Here is a 24,331-nt window from a genome sequence, read left to right on the forward strand (position 1 = left end):
GTGGTTCTGTTATCAGAGATCACACTCCTAGTTTGACTACACTGGGTTCTAAGTCATAGCAATATGATTTTAACACTGAAGACATCCTTGGTGGTATAAACATCCAAGCAAATTGCTTATCTCACTCTCTGTGAATTGGGAGGAAGAATGTCTAATAGCCACTACAGATGTATGCAAAAGAAATGAGTTTACGGAGGATGAGTGGAATGCCAGAATGTTAGAGGATCAGGGTCTGGTTTGTGCAAAAACATATTTTACAGGGGGATGGCCAAAATAGAATGCCTTGCCAATAAGGTTACAAGTGTAGGAAAGTATGATATTTCTGGCAGAGATACTCCCACTTTTTAAACAACAGGTACTGTGCACACGTATGATAAGTCAGTATCAGGTGATACAATGGCTCTAGACAAAGAGAAGCATGAATAACGTTGATGAATTCAAAATAGTCTGTTGATTAGTTAAGTTTTGATCTTTATTTCTTTGTCTTGTTAAACAAACGCCAGCCGACACGTGTTTCATCAACAGGGTGAAAACCTGTGACTCATCAGGGCTGTAAGACATATTAATAATAAGAAAAACGGACTTGTAGCAGCAGTCCAAATTATAAGAGAAATGACAAATGATGATTAAAATTAAGTCAAAGAGTGAAAACAAGATGACTTCCCAAATTAAGTAGCAGTGCTTGGTGCAACATACAGTGGTGGGTTGCCTAGGCCGCAAAGCATGCAAGAGAATTTCGGGTGGATGTTGAGTAATGATGACATATATCTCGGGAACCGAGTGAAAAAATATGAGAGGGCTGTGCATGAAGATCTTCAGATGAACAAAAGGCGAACATAAAGGACGCCAGTGGAAGTACACCGAAATGTCAACGATGTGGCGGAAAAATAACAAAATATGTGGGTGCATATATATACATATGCGTGATATACGCTGCAAGAAGGTGGAGAGACAGCGGATGCAAAACATGCAGAGCATCGAAATCTCGTAGCGCATGCGTGCGTGAAAGGAATACTAACACGTAAGGACGTTCTTATGTGGGCTGTGAGTGATGACTCTTGTGATAACAGTGATCGTGATTATCAATCGCACATGGACGTGATGTGATAAAATTTAATAGAAATAGCTGAAGTGGAAGAGGAGACGTGCGTGATCAGAAGACGGCGGTGTACTTAAAGCAAAAAGCGCGAGTGACTTGGCACAACACTATTAAACAACATAATGAAGTACAAATGAGAATTGCGTGCGCGTTTGTAATAAGCAACGAGCACCCTGAAAAACATATCTCGACATAAACACCGTGATAACAAGGCTGTTAAATCTTTGTATATCTCTACTGGTAGACAAAAATGCCTAGCATGAATGGCGTTATGAGTAACCGAAATGGAATAAAGTTTAGGTAAAAGACAAGCATACATGATTCTGAATCGCATTGGTGGAAAAAATGAGACAAATATCAAGACATGTATATGTATGCAAAATGTTAATATTCACATGTGTCATACATTGAAACAGAGGTTAGACTAATGACTAAAATATGATCGAGAACTATGCTTGCTTTGAGTTTATCTTCTGTGTACCTTTGTAACAGAGGATTACTGGGACGTAGGTGGTCGTCTCCTTTCTGTTCCCTGGAGCATACCTCAAAGATTTTAAGAACAGCCTCATTACTTTATTGGTTTTGCGCAAGGTTTAACCCAGCCACGCTTCGAAGTCACACCTTTTACTCTAGATATAACGGTTTTCCTTATATCTTGGTCAGTGCTCTTTAAACCTATAAGTCACCCCTAAGGTAGGTCCATCAGTCCAAGAGCAGTGTACATGGTTCTAAGTGTGTGGGTACCCCTGCATGAGCAGAGGTACCCCTACAAATCCCAGACACCATTCTCTGGGCTTTGTAAGTGCAGGACAGCCATTTTAAAGTATGTTGTAGACACTGGCTAGTCAAGATGTCCAACTTCATAATAGGTCCCCGAACCTGGTCATGTTTGGTATCAAACATGTTGGAATCATGCAACTACACTGATTCCAGTGTTAGTTGCATGATACCACATACTGAGGGATTCCTTAGAGGATCCCCCATACCTACTGTGTAGCATTACAGGGCCTGCTTGCAAGCCCGCGCTGCTGCCGACCCTAGACAGTGTTCTGCCCCCCTGATGATGAACTTAACTCTGGAACGGGAAGCTGAATAAAGCACTTCCTGTGAAGGAGAGGTATGGCCTGCTCTCCTTTAGAATTAGGTAGGGTGGGGGTGCTTCCGAGCACTATCAGACTGCATTGAAGGGCTCATTTGGTGCCCTCCTTGCATAAACCGGTTTGACTCAGTTCAGGAGCCCTTTGCTCTACACTTCTCTAGGGAAGTGCCTAGAGATCCGTCAGGTGGTCATTCGCTTCTGCAATGTTAAATCTTGACCCCAGGGACCTTCTGACTTGCTAGACCAACTGAGTAGCATCCCTGACCTCTCCTGATAGGCGGGTCACCAGAGAAGATGTCTTCCCCACTTTTGGGGTTATTTAAGGGCTCCCCTGACCTGTCTGAAGACTCTTCTGCTGTTGGACACTAGAACTCTGCTGCTGGATTGAGCCAGGACCAAAAACAAGACTGTTATTGGTGGGAAGATTCCTACTGTAACCTCCTCTCCATGATCGTCCAAGTTTCTGCAACTCCATGGCCATGCATCCTCTGAGTCAGCAAGGACTCTGCATGCATCGAAGTAGGAATTAATCTCCCTTGAAGTGAAGGAGTCACTTTCCTGCATCCGAAAGGCACCTCTACGTCTATGACTGGTTAGCTCATCCTGTTGTCCCACGGACTTCTCCTGGCTCTGCAACAGAGGTGGCCTGACCAGTCTTCGCTTCAACTTGAGCTGGATTAAGGGATAAGATCATTCTGAGCGGACATGATGGGCATCTTGGACAAATCATCACCAAAGGAAAGATCCGAGAAAGTTATTGGTGGCCAGGGATGAATACATAAATTGTTTCAAATGTTAAAACATGTTATGTGTGCTAACAGTGACAAAGGGATTAAGACAGAGGCCATGCCACTTCAGCCTAGCATTTTACCTGTTGGACTCTGGTCAAAATTGTCAATTGATTTCATAGGTCCATGAAGCATTTTGCCTCAGAGATCAAGGATTGCTTTAGTTATAATAGATTATTACAGCAAGTGGTGGGAAGTAGATTTTGTGGCAGAACCTAACACATTTGCAGTCATGATACATTTGAAGAAAGTGCTTTTGAGAGAAGGATGCCCTAAAGAGATTGTATCTGACAATGGAGTGCAATTTGTCTAGAAGGAGATGAAAGAGTGTGCTGTAAAAGCCTTGGAAAGCATGTTTTGAGCCCATTGGTCAAGCCCTAATACTATGTCAGGAGTGTGTTCTTTTGAAGTCATAAAGGGACTTGTACCGGCTTCTCTGTTGTTCCCAGCATGTTCAATGCAAAAGCAAACGGGTGGTGGTAAAACCAACTAGATATTGTGATGTATAGGTTGTAAATTGTGCCCATGTATTCTTATATTTCAACTTATCTGGGATAAAAAATACATTATGCCAGTTTGCATTTTTGTTTATTTTAAGAAAGTTATGTTTAAGGTGATTCATATTTGTATTATATAAAAGAGGAGATGTGGTGATATGTTCATCTATCTACAGTCCACATTCAACGTTCTAGTTCCATGGAATGTGGAATGTAGTACATTGAAAGGCATTGGGGATTCTAAGGGCGACAGTTGTTGTGAGGAGCTGTTGAAGACTGTGGTCAATAAGCATACTTCTTGTGTTTTACTTCATGTGTTGTACTTAGCATTATTCCACACTACTACACAGTCTATGACAAGAGTGATCATTATCCAATACGGATTATCCCCAAGTAGGTTGTGGGAGATGTTTGGGTCACAGCCTGTCTGTCTTCCAAGCTCAAGTTGGTTAGTTGGTCCAAACCTAAGATTGCCACAGGGCCCCGGGACGTCTATTTGGGTCACATTTACAGATGGACCTATCAACATGTATCACCAGCTCATGTACCCTTAATCATCTCCACTCACCACTTCTGACCAGTAGCCCAGAAGACAAGGTGATTGTGAAACATGTGTAGGTTTACATATGATAGGAAACATTTTATGCCCATTGCACTACAATTGAGTTGGCATTAAAAGAAAACATATTGTTTTTAGGCATATTTGAAACGTGTGCTGAGCTTATTTTAGAAAGCATTCTACAGCCAAATTGATGCTAAAAGGCTAGTGACATCAGATGTCATTAGATGATAACCATCCAGCCACATCATCTATTGAAATTTTGACAGAATGGCTTTGTATCTACGATGCATGATGGCAGGACTAATACTACTGTTGTAGTTGGCTAGCCGCATATTATGAGGACCTTGAGGGGAAAGAGACTATGTGCAAGATGATGTGCCTGCCAGGTGGTGGGTTGCTGAGTTTGTGGACCTTTGGTAATAAGTAAAAGATTAAAGTTCTGGGGTGCTACGTGATGGGTTACCTCATTACTTATTCTCTCAACAGGCCTGCATCTTTCTAATGTTCGTTTTTCTGGGGGCGCAGGGGATGTGTGTCCTTTTCAGGGTGTCTTTCAAAATTCAGTTGAACTCTTGATTGTTAATCTTGCATAATGGTTCATGGATGTAGCTATCTGTGTTAGTAATGACAGAATTATCAGCCATATCAGCTTCTTATGTTGTGGGTATTGTTTAATGATTATAGTGCGCTCCCTTCACTTGGTCATGAATATTTGTTGTTTCTCACACTTTTTTGTCATAATCAAGCAGATATTTTCTTATATATGAGAGTTTAAAAGAGGTTGCTCTAATTTCCTGCTGGCAAGGTGGGTGCACATTTATATAAATAGTTGTATCTATGGTTTGTGGTCCATGCATAGAAAGTGTCAATGTCCAGTTATGGTGCTGCCCTCCATTTTTGAAGTGTTGTTATCTTTTGGTAAAAATGTAAAGGTGTGCATCATTTCTATATCTTGTGCAGTTATTTATGTATACACATGGTCGAGATGTTTTGAACACAAAAAAAGTATTATTTACTTATGAACTGGAATAAATCTATCTCTGCATTGTGTCCTGGCAGTTAGTGGTAAAAAAAAGAAAGACATCTCTAGGTACATGCAGTACATCTTTATAAGGAGAATACCGAGTGATATTAGTAGCTAGTGATTCATGTTTAAAAGAAAATCTTCTCTTAATTTTGTGTTTCCGCTTGCCTTTTTTTCTGTTTCTCTTTGTCTGTCATATCTTTTGTATTTGAATTTATTGTTGTTTGTTGAGCCCCTAATATGTATCACTGGTTCACTGGCTGATGTTATCAGTGTCAGAGGAGGATATACTGAGAGTGCATGTTGTGGAAATATTATCTAGCTTTGAGGCATACTTGTAGTTAATGCCCATTGTTATCAAGGTTTTGTGATGCCCTTGTGCCACCAAAGGGAGACAAGGGCAATGCAAAACCTAAATGAGATTTATCAAGTCACACAAGTTCAACTTGCGTGGCCCTGCGTGGCGCAAATCTAGAGTAACGCAAGGCATCGCAAGTTGCTTTATTGCGTTACTCTTGCAAAAAATAAAAAAAGATGATGGACGGAATGCTGAACAAATCAAACATTATCCCCAGTCATAGATCTGGGTGAAATCCATTGTTGTTTTGCTCACCACGCCATTCCAGTTTGGCGTTGCCATATGCAAATCAGTCTTGGTCCTGCTCCCCACGGGAATGGTTCAGCTTGAAATGCACAAAAACAATCCTGCCAACATGGTGGAAGAATGTCTGCATTGAAGCTAGGTAGATTTTTGTGCGCCAGCGCAGACAGTGCAGGAATACACGCCATAATGTTAAATATGGCGCATTCCTGCCCTCTCCCTTTCATGCAGCACTACACATCAAGGCGGCTTGCTGTATTGCTTGAAATATTGATAAATACGGCCTAAACGTCTTGATGAAGTTATAAATCCTTCCTTTGGCGAAAAACCACAGATCTTGTCTAAATTGTCTGTTATTTCATACCGGGATATCTTCCTTGAAATCTGTGATCACTTGGGCAAACAGTTCACATGTATTTTTTGTGATATCAGCCAAATTGTGATCTTCAATCAGTTTCTTAGGTCATCTGATTATTTTTTTGTGCCATGGACAAGCATAGCCACTATATTTCTGGAGTATCATTATGGCTGTTAGCCCATGATGTAACTCTTGCTTGGTTAGATGCCTTGATTGAAGAAAATATGAATTTGCCAAGTTTTCTGGGCTCAGTCAGGCCATAGAGGCCCTCTAATTCTCCAGGGTGAAATGTCTAGTCCTGTTCTTCCACTACTCTAGACTTGGGCACTATTCCACCCTCCATGGGACCATAAGCATGTCTCTTGCTTTCCCTATTAAGTTCTTGGTGGTTTTTGCAACTTCTGTAAGGCTGCATGCAAAAATATTTTGAGGCACAAACAGGGGTTTGTGAGTCAGCTTGAAAGTCTAACCCTCTTGTGTTCCTCATACGTCCATCAAATGGATCTTGCAAGTTTATAATCCAATAATCACTGTGTATGGAACTAGGGATTTATTTCTGTCTGGGTGCTATGTCTAAGGCTGCACCAGCCCTGGGATCTCTGAGTGGGGTTCAACATCTACCATGCCTCACCCACATGAGTTAGTAGCCCCACAGAAAGTACGCTGTGGATGCCAGTGCCATATCTCCATCACCAGTCTCATTCTTGGTTGCTAAGATGATCTGGGATCTGTGTGACCCTGAGGACACTGCTCAGTTGTGGTGTGATCCAGTTTAGGTCCATGATGATCAATCCCCTACCAGGTATGCCAGATCAAAGGCCATAGTGAAAATCACCTGTGCACCCAACTCCAAGGGTGCTCACAGAGCCTGCCCTGCAGGTCTACCCTACTCAGAGAATCCTTCAAATGATTTGTCTGCGAAACAACTGACCATTCTCTTCATTCACATGGAAACAAAACCTTGGTGGTATAATAAGTAAAATAAACTAACATCAGATGATAATTTATAAATGGTAAATATATGTACAGTGATAATAATGACAAACCATTAAAAAGAGACACCAATACGGCTGAAAATGCTGTTAACATTCATTCACACGTCGCCCACTTTGAAGGCAACGACACAACATTTAATCAACTTCGCCCTTACAAAGTTATGCCTCTCTTTGATAGCTGCTCCTATCAATATAGAGGGCACACAGCTAAGCAAGCAGTTCATCAACTGAAAGTTAAAAGGGCTTTTCTACAGTTGTCATCACCCAATGATAGCATTATTGGCCTAATAAACCTTCCTGTTGGTGCTTCATTCCATGTCCAAGTACTTCTCTCGTATTTTAGGGTGACTTTTAATATGATTGTTTTTTGTATTCTCTATTTGCTACTAGATACGCTAGTCAATCACAAACACACCTTTTTACTTATGTAATACATCTATGATTATCTTCAGGGTATTGTTTTGCAGTCTTTTATTGCCCAGCAAACCTTGAATCTCCATTCCGTCTACTCATCAAGTTTTCACCACCACTCTTTCTGTGCTTTTGCTGAGGACAGACATAGGTTGGAAGTTGTTCAGTATTTTTGGATCAGCAGATTTTGTGTTCAGGAGTTGGGTGATGGTGATGTGTTTCAGAGGCCCAGCAAAGGTTCCTGGAAAGAGGGGGATACTGATAAAATCAGTAATATCTGTGAAAAAATGAATGAACAGCTGTTTATAGCATGCAGCAAAACATGGGTCAGTTGACGCATTGAATGCCTTTGATTTTATGGCCAGGCTAGGACCCTTCAGTACCGTCCAGGGGTGGGAACAAGGTACAGGCATTTTCAACATGCAGAAGTGATGTCGGGGGTAGGAAGGTATTGAGGAAGTCATCACAAGATTTGGGAAATTTAGTACTTGAAGCATAATAATGGGACAGTTTTAGAAGTTAACAGGTGGAGTAAAGGCAGCCAGGGGGAAGAGCACTTACAGTCCACCACCACGCCTTTACTCCAACTGCCTTGCGAAGAACGGTATGGGTTTGTATGAACCGCCGTCAAGGTGGACAGACAGCGCCATTTAAAATTTTGATATGCATCTGTCATTAGTGCAGAGGTTTACACCAAAGAGGGAGTTTATTTTTAGAAAAGTAAAAACGAATGGCCCCAAAACCGTGAGTGGTTTTTCCTATAGCGTGGGGCCATTTTTCTATTTTTACTGTCCCTCACTATCAGGAAATACCTGGCAGTGACAGACAGTAAGTAAAGCAAACATTTGACATCCCACTTTAAATAGGGCAGATGGTTGTATAGCTTACCTCTGAAGGCCCATACTCCCTCAGGCCAACGAAGGACAGTTTGTGACGACAAAGTAAATTTCACTCTGTCAGCTTAAACCTGCTGGACTGACCGCCAAAAGATAGGGTGGGCAGATCAAGAGTTTGGGTGGACAAGGTACTCCGTTGCCATGGCAACAGAATACCCTGTCTGCCAAACTATAAATCTGGCCCAATGTCTTTGTAATGTTGCTGAGATGTGAGATTGTTGGGTTTTTTATGTTTTTTTTGTAACTTTTTATTATATAAAACAAAGGGAAACAACACATCAAACATACAATCAAGGCAATACAGCAATAATACAGCCATTAGGTCTGCGCTCAAGGAGGACGGGAGATACATGACAACAGGAGAAAGAACTTTCGAATACAGATGAGGGGAGGGTGCCAAAGGCAGAATTGCATATGAACAGTACAATACACCACAGCTAGAAGGAATGTGGTCAGGGCGACTGGGAAGGACTTAGAATCGCAGTGAGTGGGGGCGTACAGATATCTCCACGGTATGAGTTCCACTGGTCCCAAATCTTCCCCCATTTTTTGGGTCTGCCTCTTGCCATATGCACTGTTTTCTCCCTGAACATGCACCAGTCCAAACTCTCCTTCTAAGCAGTCACTGTAGGCGGCCTCGGAGACCCCCACAACTGTGCAATATCCCTCTTCGCAACCATATTGGCAAGAGTCACCCACCGAAGCTGCTATACATCATAATCATTCGGACCCCACACATTCAATAAACATTGCCAGGCTTCCGGCATCATCACAACACCCGTTACTTCATCCATCACCTCATGTATACGTTTCCAAAATCGCACCACCTCAGGGCATTCCCAAATGATATGGAGATAGGTGCCAAGGAGACCACACCCACGCCTACACATGCCATCTGTGGAGTAGCCCATATGGATCAGACGGGGACCGGTGACATAGATTCTGTGGAGGATCTTGAGTTGGACCAGACGGAGGCGGGCTGGAATCGCCACCTCCCTGGGAGAGGGGATCGCGGATTGCCAGTCCTCATCATCAAGTTCAATACCATCAGCAATCCAACCTGCACGAAGGCGATCAAGCAAACTTGATCGGTCATTAATCATTTTCTTATAGAACAATGAGATAGTACTGTCTGGCACATGACCGTCTAGTATACGATCTTCGAGGGGGGAGGATTCCGGAATGTCACTACCCACTGGCAACACAGAGTTCAGAGCATGGCGTACCTGGACATAACAAAATTGTTCCCTGTCACTCAGCTTGTACTCTACTTGCAGATCCGAGAAGGTCTTCACCTCTCCTTTAACCCAGATATCACGCACCTTACTAATACTGATAGTGTCCCATTTATCAAATCCCTTCGTCTGCCAGTGGCCACCCAACTTCGTAGAGGCATAGAGCGGAGTCGCACCAGTTATTTTATCACTCCAGCCCATAGCCGCCGTTGCGCTATGCCATACCCGCACGGCTATAGCGGTAGATCCCGAGAGTTGTGAACGCGAGGGTCCCGAATAAAGCGCCCTGTAGTAATCACCCCCCGGGAGCAGCCACTTATCCATTTCAAATGCTGGGTTCAACGCCGGGCCATACATCCCGTGGTTGATGGCAGCAAGGTGGGAGGCCCAATAATACCGACGAATATCCGGGAGCGCTATACCGCCATCATACCAGGGAAGTGTCAATTTTGGAAGAGCGATGCGGGAACGTCCGTCCCATATTAATTGTCTCTGCAATGATTCTACTTCCCGAAAATATCTCGACGGGATGACATCGAAACTATTCTGAAGTGCGTATAGGAACCGCGGTAAGGACATCATTTTAAAAAGAGCCGCACGCCCTAGGGGAGATAACGGTAATTTACGCCTATGCGCTACATCGGAGCGCAACCTTTGAAGCGGGGGGAGTAAATTGCGTTCATAGCGAACCGCCGGATCCAACGAGAGGAACACACCCAAGTACTTAAAGCCAGACTGCGACAACTGGATGGGACAGCCCCGCGGCAAACGAGGGACATCACCCGCAAGTACGTAAATGTAGGATTTCGACCAATTAATGATAAGGCCCGAGTTCTTCCCGAAGGAGTTAAGTACGTCAAACAATATGTTGAGCGATTTTTGGGGAGAGGTGAGGTACAATAAAATATCATCCGCGTATAAGGAAATGCGATCTTCAAATTCCGGCGTCCAGCGTATACCCTTCAGCGAAGGTTCCCACCGTAGCCAAGCGGCGAGTGGCTCCAACGCCAAAGCAGAGAGGAGCGGGGACAACGGACAACCCTGCCGCGTGCCCCTCCCAAGAGCAAAAGGCACGGAGACACGGCCATTGACCACCACCTGTGCCAGTGGCGTTTCGTACAGGAGTTTGACCCAACCAATAAAACCAGCGCCGAATCCAAACTTGGCGAGTACCGCCCAGAGATAAGACCATTCGATTGTATCAAAGGCCATCGTGGCGTCTAAGGACGCCAAGATGGCCGGTTCATGCAGCGTCGGGGCCCTCGCGAGAACACCATGCATACGTCGCAAATTTAATGCCGTGTTACAGTGCGGGATAAAACCCGATTGATCCGGATGAATCAGGTCGCTAATAACCGTAATCAGATGATTAGCAAGTAGTTTGGCGAGGATCTTAGGCTCCGCATTTAAGAGCGAAATGGGTCTATAAGACGAGCAAAGATCCCTTGGCTTGCCCTCCTTATGGATCACCACAATGGTAGCAAGACGCTGATCTCTAGGGAGGGAGCCACTGTCTCGCGCAGCCAAAAACATATCACGGAGATAGGGAGCTAGAGTATCAGGGCGTAATTTATACAGTTCAATAGGAAGGCCGTTGGGACCCAGAGCTTTGCCGGACCAAATGGAGCGTAGAGCGAGAGCCACCTCATCCACAGAGGGCGTGGCATCCAAACAGTCCCGATCCGATTCCGACAAACATGGAAGTGCTATATCTCGAAGCAACAACTGCGAATCCTCCTCGGGCCTGTCAGACACGAGGTATAGACCTTTCGAAAATAATCAGCAAAGCATTCAACAATTCCAACAGGGTCCGTTACACGCACACCACCACATGTCTCCACCACCGGAACCACTCGACTCGCTCTCTCCCTTCTGTCCAGCCAGGCAATCAACTTTCCTGCTCTAACACCCACATCATATAGCCGTCCCTGCTGGTCCCTACTCATCATCTTTGCCGCATCAGTAACCAGAGTTTTATATTCTAATTGTTTAAGGCGGAGGACATGTAATGCCTCTCGAGTGACCTCTCGTTCCAATGTAGTCTCCAGGTCTGTGATTTCAGTCTCGAGCTGAACAATGGCCTCATTCTTACATTTCTTTGCGCACCCCACCAAAGACAATGCCTGTCCCCTGATCACAGTCTTAAAAGCTTTCCATAACGAAACAGGCGAGGATACAGAACCAGCATTCTCAGTAAAATACAGATCAAATGATTTAATCAATTCAGTGCGAGTCTTAGGGTTAAGAAGATACCAGGGGTTAATCGGAGCCACTCTTCCTTCGGCGCCGATGTTAAGATTAAAATGAAACCAAATAGGGGAATGATCTGATATACCCCGGGCCAAGTGTTTAATCTCTCCAATCGAAGGGGACAGGGCAGCCGGTATCAGGATATAATCCAATCTAGAAAGACTACCATGAGCTCCCGAATGGAAAGTAAACTGTGTTTGCTCTGAATGCATTAGTCTCCAACAATCTATAAGTCCCAATGTTTCCAGGAAGTCACCCAACCAGGATTGCGCAGCAGGAAGGTCTCGGGGCAGATAGCGGTCTATTCTGCCAGAAATGACGGAGTTAAAATCACCACCCAGTATCAAAACACCCTCTGGGAGACCCAGAACCATCCGCCCCAGGTCCGTAAATGTCGTGGATTGTAAGCCCGGAGGGACATACACCGACACCAACGAGATTGGTTTTCCCTCCCACCGCCCAGCAAGTGCAACATATCGACCCCTGGCATCAAGGATCACATCGTCAACCTCGAGGGGGAGGGAAACCCGGAGCAAAATACCCACTCCTCTAGAACTAGTTGTAAATCCAGAATGGGCAGCAAGACGATAACCCCGTCTATTAAGAGCGTGACAAGTATTTTCTATCAAGTGTGTCTCTTGTAGCAAAACGACATCAGGCGAAAGGCGCCGCAACAGCTGCATAACCACCCCTCTCTTTATACGATCCCCCAACCCGGTAACATTCCAGCATAATACCCTCAACCCCCTACCCCCCATCCAGATCCACAATGAACTCCCATCGCAAAACGAGCAACACACCAATGTCAAAGTGAATGAAAGTGCCTTGCCTTGTAAAAGAAAAAACAAACAATCCCAAAACATGACCCCCCCACCCCCCAAGTTCCCCAACACAACTACCCCCCACCCTGCACCTCTGCACCGACTCGAAAGCCACCCCAATTTGCAGCGTGCCTGTCGCCCTGACAATTACAAACAAAGAACTAATCTACACAAAGAGAACCCCAGAGGAGGAAAGGGGTCCCGCCATCCCCGCTACCCCCCAAGTACGAATGGAATGATCAAGGAAGTCAGTGAGCCTCAGCTGGATACGTTGAACAGTGTTCCGGACACAGGCACCATAATCATCCTTGGTCCATCAGTCCCCCCTCAGCACCACCAGCACGTTCCTGGCCAGCACGGCGAGCCGGCAAAGTGTCCAACCAGTCACTCGCTTCCTCAGGCCTGACAAAGAAGAATGTTCGATTGTCATATTCAACACGCAGTCGGGCCGGGAATAACATAGCGTATTTTAGTTCCATGTCTCTTAGTCGCCGTTTTACCCCTTGAAATCCCATTCGTTGTTTCTGGACCGATTGAGAAAAGTCCGGATAAAAGTTCACAGCAGCGTTCTCGAACTGCGTAGGGCCGCTTGTCCGTGCCGCCTGCAGAATGGCGTCGCGATCTCTGAAGTTGAAAATCCGTGCAATAATCGGACGGGGGGGAAAAACGGGCTTCACCTGTCCCCCTGGCACTCTGTGCGCACGTTCGACGGCAAAGAACTTACTCAGGCCCTTGGGTGCAAGATGATTAAGAATGAGGTCCTCCACTCGAACATCTGTGGCGAGTGAACTAGAATCTTCCGGGACCCCAATAATACGCACGTTGTTGCGCCGTGCACGGCCTTCAAAATCCTCCAAGCGACGAGCAAAAAAGTCATTAGCAGATCTAAGGTTGCGCACTTCTGTTTGCAAGTCGGACACATCCGTGGTTAGGCTGGACGTCTTTAGGTCCAATGACTTCACCTTCTCGTTCGTCTTGGCCAAATCAGTTCGAATGAGGTTGACATCAATAGCCACCGTGTCCAACTTCAGAGCCAGGACTTCATACTGTTGGCCAATGGAAGACTGAATACCAGCAATGGCGCCCATCACGTCTTGTAGCGTTAATTCCGCCAATACAGCAGGATCGTCGACAGCCTCCTTCCGGGCCTTAGGCGCGCCACCAGGGGATCCTTTAGAAAGTGTGTAGCGGTCCATGACATTCGTCTGGGTTGAACCTCCACGGATAGTGGTCTTGACTTTCCGTTTTTCACCCTCGGGCTTGCCCGTCATGGCAAGCCGGGTGCCCCGGAGGGAGGCTTGGGATCTGGTCCAAATGGCTCCTTAAAATTCACACACAAGAATACAGGAGGCGAAGTTGGGCCAATTTGAGTCCACAGCCAAACAGTCGCTAGCTCTAAGCTCGATGAGCTGGCAGTAGAGCTCGTCCGATCAACAGACACACCACAGATAGGAGACAGTGCGCTGGAGAAACGAAACCGAAGGTGAAGTGAGGCTGTGGTCTGATCCCCTCAAGCCGTTGTTGTTGAATTACAACCTGGGCACTGCTACAACTCAAGGTCCAGGCTGTTCCATGGAGAAGGCCACAAATTTCAAGACGGCAAAACTCGGGGACCCTGTGTCCGATTCCGACCCAAAAACCTGCTAGTACATCAGCCGGGTTGTGTCTTCAATGACCTTCCATCAAATCAGGATATTATCCAGGATAAATGCGGGAGGCAGCGAGGGTCCTCGGGAGCCCTGTGCTCACGCGGCCATCTCGGATGCGCGCGTAGCTCCTCCTCCGAGATTGTTGTTTTTAAATGAGTGTTTAGGAGTTCCTATTAGGTGTTAAAGAATTCCTTGGGTTGAGTGGGTACTTCGAAGATCCAATTGGTGAAACAGGCCTTTTTAGCTCTCTTACTGTCATTTTAATTTCCTCTCCTGTGCCTGTTACAGCATCTTTTTTCTTTTTTTTTTACTGAGACATATACCACCGACACTCCAGGCTTAGGTTGGCGCTTTCCAGCTCAGCATATTCCCTTGTGAAACACTTGGTGGATTTGGGCCGCACCTTCAAAGCCCCGTATTTGGCAGGAGTTCCATTATCTAGAGCAGATGAAACCAGGAGCTTCAGTGTCTAGGGAAAGATTGAGGTGAAAAGTGGCAAAAAGTGTACTGAGTTGTTGTTGGTTGACTGGTTTCGACAACAAGCTAGGACTCCTAATCCTCTGTTGGAAAATGTACTTCTGCTGTTGCTGTAACACCACATTATCTATTGTTTACATTAAAGAACTTAAGGCCAGCTCTGTTCATGTTTCATTGCTCGTTAGGACATCTGCACATGGACATTTACGTAAATTCCTGTGTGTTCTGATAGAATTGTTTGTCAATGAGTTGTTGATTTGTCACTCAACAGCGTTTCCCTGGACTTTATTTTTATCAGTTGATTAATTGAGCCTGTTCCTCTGGACATGGTTTGTTTACTGTTTGGTCTCTCTTTGCTCTACACTTGGCCTGCTCTTCACTGCTTAGAGTCTTCACTCTCTGTTCATCGTTAGCTTTTGTTTTCCCTCCTTTTGGTGGTCGCCTATTACATGGGCTTGCAGTGGTGTAACAAGGGTGCCATTGGCCAAATTGGAAGCAATAAAAATGGACCCCAGCTGTTAGATAGGTGGTAAAATAAAGCACTAATCAATTCAATGTTTAAGCCAAGCCGCACTTTTAGAGTTGTTCAATGACCAGCGTCTTTAACAATGTTCTTCTACCTAGTGGGGTACCACCATCATGGCTGGAGGCAAACATAATCTCCATTCACACAAAAACGGAGCAGGGGTGACCCACAGAATAGCAGGCTCAGTCTGGTTGATGTGGATGCTAAATTCTTTGCCTTGTTTGTTTTGAAGGATCTACAGGAATGGACTAAGCAGGCAAATATAATTCTCTGGTTCCAGAAAGGGTTCTGTAAAATGTCAGTAGCTTTGATGACAATCTTACAGTCGCCTTCCTAGTCTATAAAACATCAGTTATAAAAATATCTACATGCTTGTTTTATTGATTACAAAAAAGCATTTGACAAAATCAATAGTCACTGCCGACACAGAACCAGCTCTTAAAAATTCAAGATCTTACCCATTGAGACTCAATGGCCAATCCCAGCATATGATGCTATATGCAAACAACACAGTACTGTTGGGCTTTTCTGAAATTGGGCTCCAATTGTCTATTAACCACCCGATCACCTACTGCAACAGCAACGAGCTAGAAATAAATCCAGGAAAAACATACATTGTCACGTATACAAGGATTCGATAGTGGCATCATTAATCATGGAAACTAGGAGAGCATATAATTAATATGCCTAACTCATGAATAGCTTGGCATTGAATTTCAGTCTTCCCGCGCACCGAACACTCACATTAATGCCATGAGAAAAAGGACAACATGGATAGCGGAGGGACTTTGTGCAGTATCGGACACCACAAGCCCTTCCCTCTTGCCATTGTTGCAAGTTATAAAAAACACATTTTTGCCTTAGTTAAACTATGGTCTCAAACCATTCCCAGATAAATTTGGGGGCCAGTTAAAAAATAATCAATCTAGACCAGGGGTCTCTAACGAATAGCTCGGGACTACTGGTAGCTCACAAGCACCCTCAAAGTAGCTCTCAAAGGTGTAACCAAGCATCTCTTTTAGAGGGTCTGTACTGCATATTAAAGAAGACAATACTGTTAATCTCAAGAACCTTATAGTGATAGCCAGGCAAAACAAGACACACCTTATGATTATCAGATATACACTCTGTCAGCCTGCGTGGTCTGCAAAATCACCATCTGTCTCCAGTCTTAATATAGCTAAGTAAAAAGGGAGATTGGACATGTTGTAGGCACTCCTTTATCAGTCACACACTTGGTTTGAAGAATGGGCCATGATAGAAGAGTGACAGCAATAGCCTGAGGAGTAACTGGTGCGGACAGACCGCAGCGTCGGACAACGGGAGCTAGAGTGAAAAAAAATGTTATTTAGGTGCATGATCAGTCAAAGAGTGGAGTAGATCAGGGTATGAATACAGAGCTGAGACAATTAAGAGGCCCATCTGGGTGTGTGTATGGATGTGTGCACATTTATTTATGTCTGTATTTGTGACACTGTGTCCCACCATAATAAACAGTATCGCTCCCTGAAAACTTTGCCTGGTGTCAAGGACAACAGAAGTATAAGCTACCTCCTTCCCATCATAGCGGGCGAATATTTGGCACAATTGTGTTTGTTCATGTCATAATAGTGTGTATAGCATATTAATTGTTATCTTTGACCATTGTGGGCATTCTTGGTCTAGCTGTGGCATTCTGGAAGCCACCATTGGCCTATATAGAGCATGACTCCAACGTGTAGCCATCCATGACAATGGTGATAGCCCTCCAAGCTGAGTTGGTGCAACCTTTTGCTGTAGTTATGTCCTTTGTGCTGGAGGGCATGTGATGCTTTGGCTGTTATTTCATTAATTAGGGAGAGGCATTTAATACTGATAACCTTTATCCTGGTGTTTCTTGTGGTAACCTCACCTGTATAGCTTAGGTGGTCACTACTGATAATCTCACTTAGGTTATGTCATATCTGGTCACTATCTTACAGTGCTAAAATATGCTAGTAGCTCTTGAGAACTTTCCTTGAGCAGAAGTAGCTCTCACTACAGAAAAGGTTGGAGACCCCTGATCTAGACTCTTTCACCAAGTGTTTACGCTTTCAAATTCCACTGGCGAACTCCAGATAAGACTAGAATTTGACCTCATAGAACACACATTGACACAGAGGACGGCCTTATTGAAATTCTGGTTTAAATTAAAGAAGGCTGAAGCTGGGGGACTTAAATTTGATCTGGGTAGCGATCCGTTTAATCCGCCTGCATCTCCCTGGAACATAGTGGTGCTGGGGTTTTCGGAAGAACTCGAGTCGAACCATCCTCGGGATCTGGCTACATTGTATGGGGCTTTTAAGATGCTTTTAGGAAAGGCTGCAATAAAGTTGTGAGCAATTAAAGACCATTTGATACTTCAATCAAAAGCTCATAAATTATATCTTGCCTCTGTAACCTATACCAAGCTGCCACTCAAACCCTATATGTCACTGCTTTAGTCACGAAATTACAAACTAAGGTTTTTACGACTGTGGATGGGTCTGTTCAATGTAGGAGAAGTGGCTCAAAGTTGGATGCACCTGGATGTTGATGGCTGATGTCACTTCCGCTCTTTTCCAAAGGAATCTCTGGCCCATGTATTGTGCACCTGCCAAGGCTTTGTGTAGGAAAGATACTACTGGCTAAAGCCTATACTTAGAGAACTGTATATCCGGGTCAGCTAAGAGGCAATTAATGACTGCTTCCAGGGCAAGGGCAGCAGGGCAGCAGTTTTGTGAGGTTCTTGGACACTGTAGCCTTGGGATTAAACTGACAGGGAGCCCTGGAAGAACCAACCTGTGCACTATAAGCATTAATCTGTATTTATGCACTCTGCACTTGATATCTGGATCTCTGTGTACCAACTGGTGTGGTTGCCAGCCTGGAACGTTTATACAAAAACATTGGTGCCTATTATCTTATTAAGAATTAATTGGTTTTTTGGACTCGGCGGTAACTCTGTGGGAAGCAATGAAACCGGTGTTGAGGGATAGAATAAATACTAGATTGAGGGAAGAGAGACGGAGAGTACTGGAAGAGGTAGTAACTGTGGAACGCACTATAGTGGAGTTAGAGAGGGATCACCTGCGTACAAAGAACTCGCTCACCTTACGTACACTGCTAGATAACCAGCGCCGCTATCGAGATTTGGTCTCGGATGAGGCAAAGACCCAACATTTGGCCACGTTACATCGTCTTTACGACGTGGGGGACAAATCTGGCAAACTCCTAGCTTGGCTTAGCCGTAAGGAGAGGGCGGCGAGATGGGTGGAGGCAGTCGCAGATGAGAGGGGGGGGGGGTGATAGGCTCGGACCGTCACATAGCAGACGCATTTGCAGCTTACTATGGCCGCTTCTACGAGGCCAAGCAACTGAGCTCATGTGGGGACTCACTTCTCTATATGTCACGGGTTGACCTCCCCGTGGTGGATGCTGAGGCCCTACCCGCCTTGGAGGCCGACATCTCCCTAGAAGAAGTCAAAAATGCCATTGCTGGACTGAAGTCGGGTAAGGTGCCCGGTCCGAACGGTTTTCCCCCGGAATTCTTTAAGTGCACGGCCGACATCTTAGCCCCACACTTAAGAAACCTCTATCTTGAGGCATACCACGACGGCAGCCTGCCCGATGATCTCACCCTGGCGATCATAGTTCCCATCCACAAAGAGGGTAAACCGCGGGACGAATGCGCGTCCTACCGTCCCATCTCCCTATTGAATACGGAGGTGAAAATCCTAGCCACAATCCTGGCGCGACGCCTTAGGGCGGTCCTACCTGATCTAATACACTTGGATCAGACCGGCTTCTTACCGGATAGAGCCACGAAATTCAATCTCCGACGCACGCACAATTGGCTGCAGGAGGTCAGGGATAGGGTCCCACCCCATTGGTTCCTCTCCTTGGATGCGGAAAAGGCCTTCGACTCCGTACACTGGCCATTCCTCGAGGCTGTCTTAGAAAAATTTGGTCTCGGCCCTAAATTCCGCTCATGGGTTCGCCTGCTGTACACCAACCCACGGGCCAGAGTGCGGGTGAACGGGAGGCTCTCTCGTGAATTCTTGATCCAGCGGGGCACCAGGCAGGCGTGTCCCCTATCGCCGCTCCTCTTCACGATGACCATTGAGATACTGGCGGCCAAAATCAGGCAAAATCAGGGGATTTCCGGCTTCCGCCTTACAGATGCGGACGGCCCGCAGGAGAAGCTGTCCCTATATGCGGACGATGTACTCCTATATATCACAGCCCCGCAAACCTCAGTACCTGAACTGTTCCGGGAGCTGGACGGCTATGGCAGCCACTCCGGTTATGCAATAAATTGGCACAAATCCGTCCTTTTCGACCCCAAGGGGGACACGAGTGAAGGGGACCCGGACAGACTAGTGATATCCACAGACGGCTTCTAGTATCTAGGAGTATTCATCACGCTGGATAGGCACCTGTCACTTCTCAGAAATGTAGAGAGAATACTTGGGAATTCCGCGGCAGCTATGGCCCGGTGGCGCCAACTTCCTCTGACGCTCCTAGGTAGGGCGGCGATGTATAAAATGATTGTATTGCCCAAATATTTATATGCCCTGCAGAACGAATATTATCAGATACCAGACAGTCTCCTCTGTAGAATACACGCCAACCTCAGATCTTTCATATGGCTGGGTAAACAGCCGAGAATATCACTGACCACCCTGCAACGCCACCAGTACAGTGGGGGTATCTCGCTGCCAAACCTTGAAGCGTACTATTGGGCAGAGCACTTGTCCCCCATTAACGACTGGCTCCACGCCCCCGGGGACCACCCAACATATGCGTTGGAACGTACCAAATTGGCCTCACGCCCTATGCTTTCATACCTATATGGTGGTGCGACGAGCCGGTCCTTACTCCCAGCCACGCATATTACTCTCCGGGCTTGGAAACTGGCGATGAGGCGTACAGGATGGGATAAGAAACCCACCCGGCAGACCCCACTCTGGCACTGCACGTGGCTCTCTGAACTCCACAAACTTACGGGATTTAAGCAGTGGGATGACATTGGGATTTCCACGGTGGGCGATGTCATCGCCGGAGGGGAGCTAAAATCCTACGCCACCTTAAGGGCGGAATATGGGCTCCATCGTTCGCAATTTTTTAAATATGCTCAACTGCGCCACGCATGGAGGGCGAAGGCTCTGACTCTTGAGGGCCTGCCGGAATACGCGCCCCTGGAAGGCAGACTGCTGCAGGAACAGATACCCCACAAGGCCGTGTCGCTCACCTACAAAACCCTCACAAACAACATGTTGGGGGACCTGGCGAAGCTTAGGGCCGCTTGGGAGCGGGAGGTGGGGACCCTGGAGGACATTGACTGGGACTTAATCCTTATGCATCCGAGGGAGGTGGCCATCAAATCTCGACTACGCCTGATCCAATATAACGTGCTACACAGGACGTACTTTGATCGAGTGCGGCTGTTCAAAATGGGGAAAACACCGGATGATAGGTGCCTGAGATGCCATCAAGAGAGAGGGGATTTCTTCCACGTATTGTGAACTTGCGTGAAAATACAATCCTACTGGACACTTATTTTCACTGAACTGCGGGAGGTCCTGTCCGTGTCGCTCGACCAGGAGCCCAAGCTAGCCCTACTGGGAATGACCAATGATGTTGACCTTCCCCGCCCTTTACTGACGTTCCTGACATTAGCCCTAGTGGTGGCAAAACGTGACATTGCCAAATATTGGGGGGCGGAGACGATACCCACTATAGATGAATGGAGAAGGGGATTAGACCTCTATATGGCGGCAGAGCGAGTGACGTACAAATCAAGGGGATGCCCGAATAAGTTTAAAAGGGTTTGGTCGAAATGGAGGCACTACCATGGGCTGGATGGTGGACTTGGGGTGGGGGGCCCGTGAGGGGACCTGGGGCAGGAGGAGGAGGGAGATCAGCGGGAAGGCCATGCTAGGAATGGACATTGCTAATCAACTACGCTCTACATGCTTAAAGTTTTTTCCGGCCATTGGCTTTCAGGAAGGGGGCGGGAGGAGAAGGGGACGGCGAGAACTGTATGTGCCCCTACTGTGATTGTGATGTTAGGCCTTGACTGAGCGGATGTTATACCAACTTTGCACTCACATCTGAACTTGTTGGGGAGGAGGGGGGGGGGAGTTCAACAAAATAAAAAAGTGGATGCCCAGCTGATTAATATGCCCACTGATTATACTGAGGCGGGGATGCACCGAGAGAGTCCCGAAGACTTGGTCAGACTGATTTATGGACCATGTATTGTTATGACATTGGGGGCTCTAAGAAGTGTATCCTGAATGTATTTGTCTTGCTTGAATAATGCTACCGCTGTCACCCTTTTCATGTCTGAGCATCTGCAATAAAAATTGTTTTAAAAAAAAAAAAGAATTAATTGGTATTATTCTACTTTTTAGTAGGTTTTAACACCGTGATCTTCCGTCATATAGAATTGTCTATTTTAAACAGTGAAACAAACATTAGGCACTTTAATTCCACATCTGTCTGTATCAAACTTGTGATACATCATTATAAGATGCAGTAATTCCATGGCTTTGAGCCTCAGTGTGGCTTAGAATACATGATAAATGAATGCTTGTCAAATTATCAAATTTCTAGGTGTTACCTCAGGTATTGTGGAATGTCTGTTTTAAATAATTTGAATGTTTTTAAGCATCAAATAAAGACTTTATTTATTTAAAACAATTGTCGATGGGGCCCTCAGGTCCCTGGGTCGCAGCTCCACTACACCTTCTGCACCACTGATCACTACACACCTGTGGTCTCGCTCTCTTCAGTGTCAATCAATCAATCAATCAAGATATAAAACGCGGCCAATCACCGGATAGGGTTTCCAGGCACTTGCAGGTTCCTGATGCTTCTTCGAATAGCCAAATCGTGAGGGCCATTCGGAATAGTGACATATAGCTCCACTCCCTGCATTTTAGCAGCCTCATTTCTTCTGGCTTCCTGCCAACACAACAACTACTTTCCTAAAACCCAGCCCCTACCTGGTCTCAGCATCCCCTCTTTATAACAATGGCAGCTCCCACCCAGGACACCTGCTCTCTCTACGCTGTTATGTTATGTTATGTGATTTTTAGAGCGCATGGATGTCCCGGCAAAGGGACGATCCAGCGCTGCGATACAGAGGAAGGGGTATATTAGGTTACTATTCCTGAAATAGCCAGGTCTTTACAGTCTTTCTGAAGGCCAGGAGATTGGAGGTGTTCCTAATGAGGAGAGGCATTGAATTCCACAGAGTGGGTGCTCGTACCTTAAAAGAACGCCCGCCAATTCTTGCTCTACAGAAATGCTGCACTCGCATCAAGTGGTGTTCTGCAGAATGCAGAGCACGGGTAGTAATGTAGGGAAGACATAGATCAATGAGAATTATTGGACCGGTGCTGGCCAGAATTAAATATATGTGACACAGAGCGCTTTGAACTGGATTGTTTGCTCAATAGATAGCCAATGGAGTTGGCGCAATGCACCAGAAGCAGAGCAGTGCTTTGGAATAGTGAGTAGAGTCCGGGCTGCCGCATTCATAGTGCACTGGAGCCTATTGGTCACAGATTTATTAGCTCCCAGCAAAAGAGTGTTACAATAGTCCAGCTTGGCTTGAACTACCAGCGGGCACGTACGGGGGCCAAACAAGCCCAGAATGGGTTTAGACCACGTAGAATGCCGAAACATGTTCCTGCCACAGACTTAGCATGCTCCGTAAAAGAACAGAGCGCTGTCGATCTGAATGCCGAAGTTCATTACAACAATGTTAGACACAGGGGGAGTACCCAACTCCTGCGGCCCCCAACTGTCTCCCCATAAATGGGAGTCTCTGCCTAATAGAAGGATCTCAGTTTTGGACACGTTGAGCTGCAGACAATTCGCCTCTATTCAGCCTGGTACAGTGGACAGGTCTTCCTGGAACTTGCCCGCATCCTGGCTGAAGTCCTTAGTGCAAGAAAAGACCAGCTGCGTATCGTCCGCATAGGATACCAGAGATATGTTACGGCTTTGGCCAGGAGGGCCGATGGCCTAACATAAACATTGAAAAGGTCAGGCTCAGTGCTTCCCCTGGGGGGTCCCGCAGCACAGAGGGTGAATCTGGGAGTGGAAAGGAGGAGAGATAACCTGAAAAGACCTATTCTGCAGGAAGGAAACAAAGCAATCAAGCGCACTACCCTTGTTGTTGAACTCCTGCAGCCGGCGAATCAAGATATTGTGTGAGACCGTATCAAAGGCGGCACTAAGATCGAGCAGTATGAGAGCTGTCTTATTGCCCTCATCCATAGATGCTGTTAGTTGTACCATTACTGCTAATAAGGAGGACTCTGTCGTATGCCTGGGACGGAAGGCATTTTGAGATGGGTCCAATATGAAATAGAACTCTAGGTATTACGTCAGAAGGCTGTTCACAAAGGATTCTGTAGCTTTTGCAAGGAAAGGTAATAGAGAAATCCGGCAATAGTTCTCTGGTCTGGACGCATCCAGAGAAGGCTTCTAAAAGAGGAATAACTTTAGCATGTTTCCAAGCTTGCAGGATCTCAGCATTAGAGAGGCAGAGGTTAATGAGATCCAGACAACTGGGAAGGAGGCAATCGTGATTTTTAATGAATATTTCAGGTTTGAGAGGGTCATCAGGGGACCCTGATTTCATCTTAGTGACCAGTACCTTAATGCCATCAATAGTGATGGGAGGGAGAGAGGACAGGGAGTTGGTCCCATTGCCTGTAAGATCTACCCTCCACGTATCTGTGGCTTCACCTGCCCCATGAAAGCTATCATAGATGCTGACCACTTTATTGATAGAGTAGGTGGCCAGCGCCTCACATTGATCATTGGAGGTGATAGAACTAACATTGGGCGCCAGTGATTTCACTATATCCTTTAATGGGGAGAAGATGGTTTTAGAAGGATTATTGCTCGTAGTATTCTTATTGGCAAAAAAGCGGCTCTGGTTTTCAGTATCTGTTTATGGTAAAGTTTTCTGGCGGCTTTATATTCAACTTTAGCTGTAGGGCAGTAAGAGCGTCTCCAGCGG

General features: G+C 45.9%; 1 long non-coding RNA gene across 2 annotated transcripts in view; it reads right to left on the minus strand.

Moving 5' to 3' along the window:
* Positions 1-470: 470 nt before the first annotated feature.
* The window catches only part of LOC144821843 (uncharacterized), a 427,743-nt gene continuing 403,882 nt past the window's right edge, over positions 471-24,331 (minus strand). The window contains exon 3 of one of the 2 annotated variants that reach the window (XR_013608468.1): positions 471-550. This is a non-coding gene — a long non-coding RNA (uncharacterized LOC144821843). Of the gene's footprint in view, positions 551-7,444; positions 7,676-24,331 lie in introns of those variants that run through there. The other variant, XR_013608467.1, reaches the window with a different exon arrangement.

Source organism: Lissotriton helveticus, chromosome 2_2, assembly GCF_964261635.1.
Source record: "Lissotriton helveticus chromosome 2_2, aLisHel1.1, whole genome shotgun sequence".
In the NCBI taxonomy this organism is placed as follows: domain Eukaryota; kingdom Metazoa; phylum Chordata; class Amphibia; order Caudata; family Salamandridae; genus Lissotriton; species Lissotriton helveticus.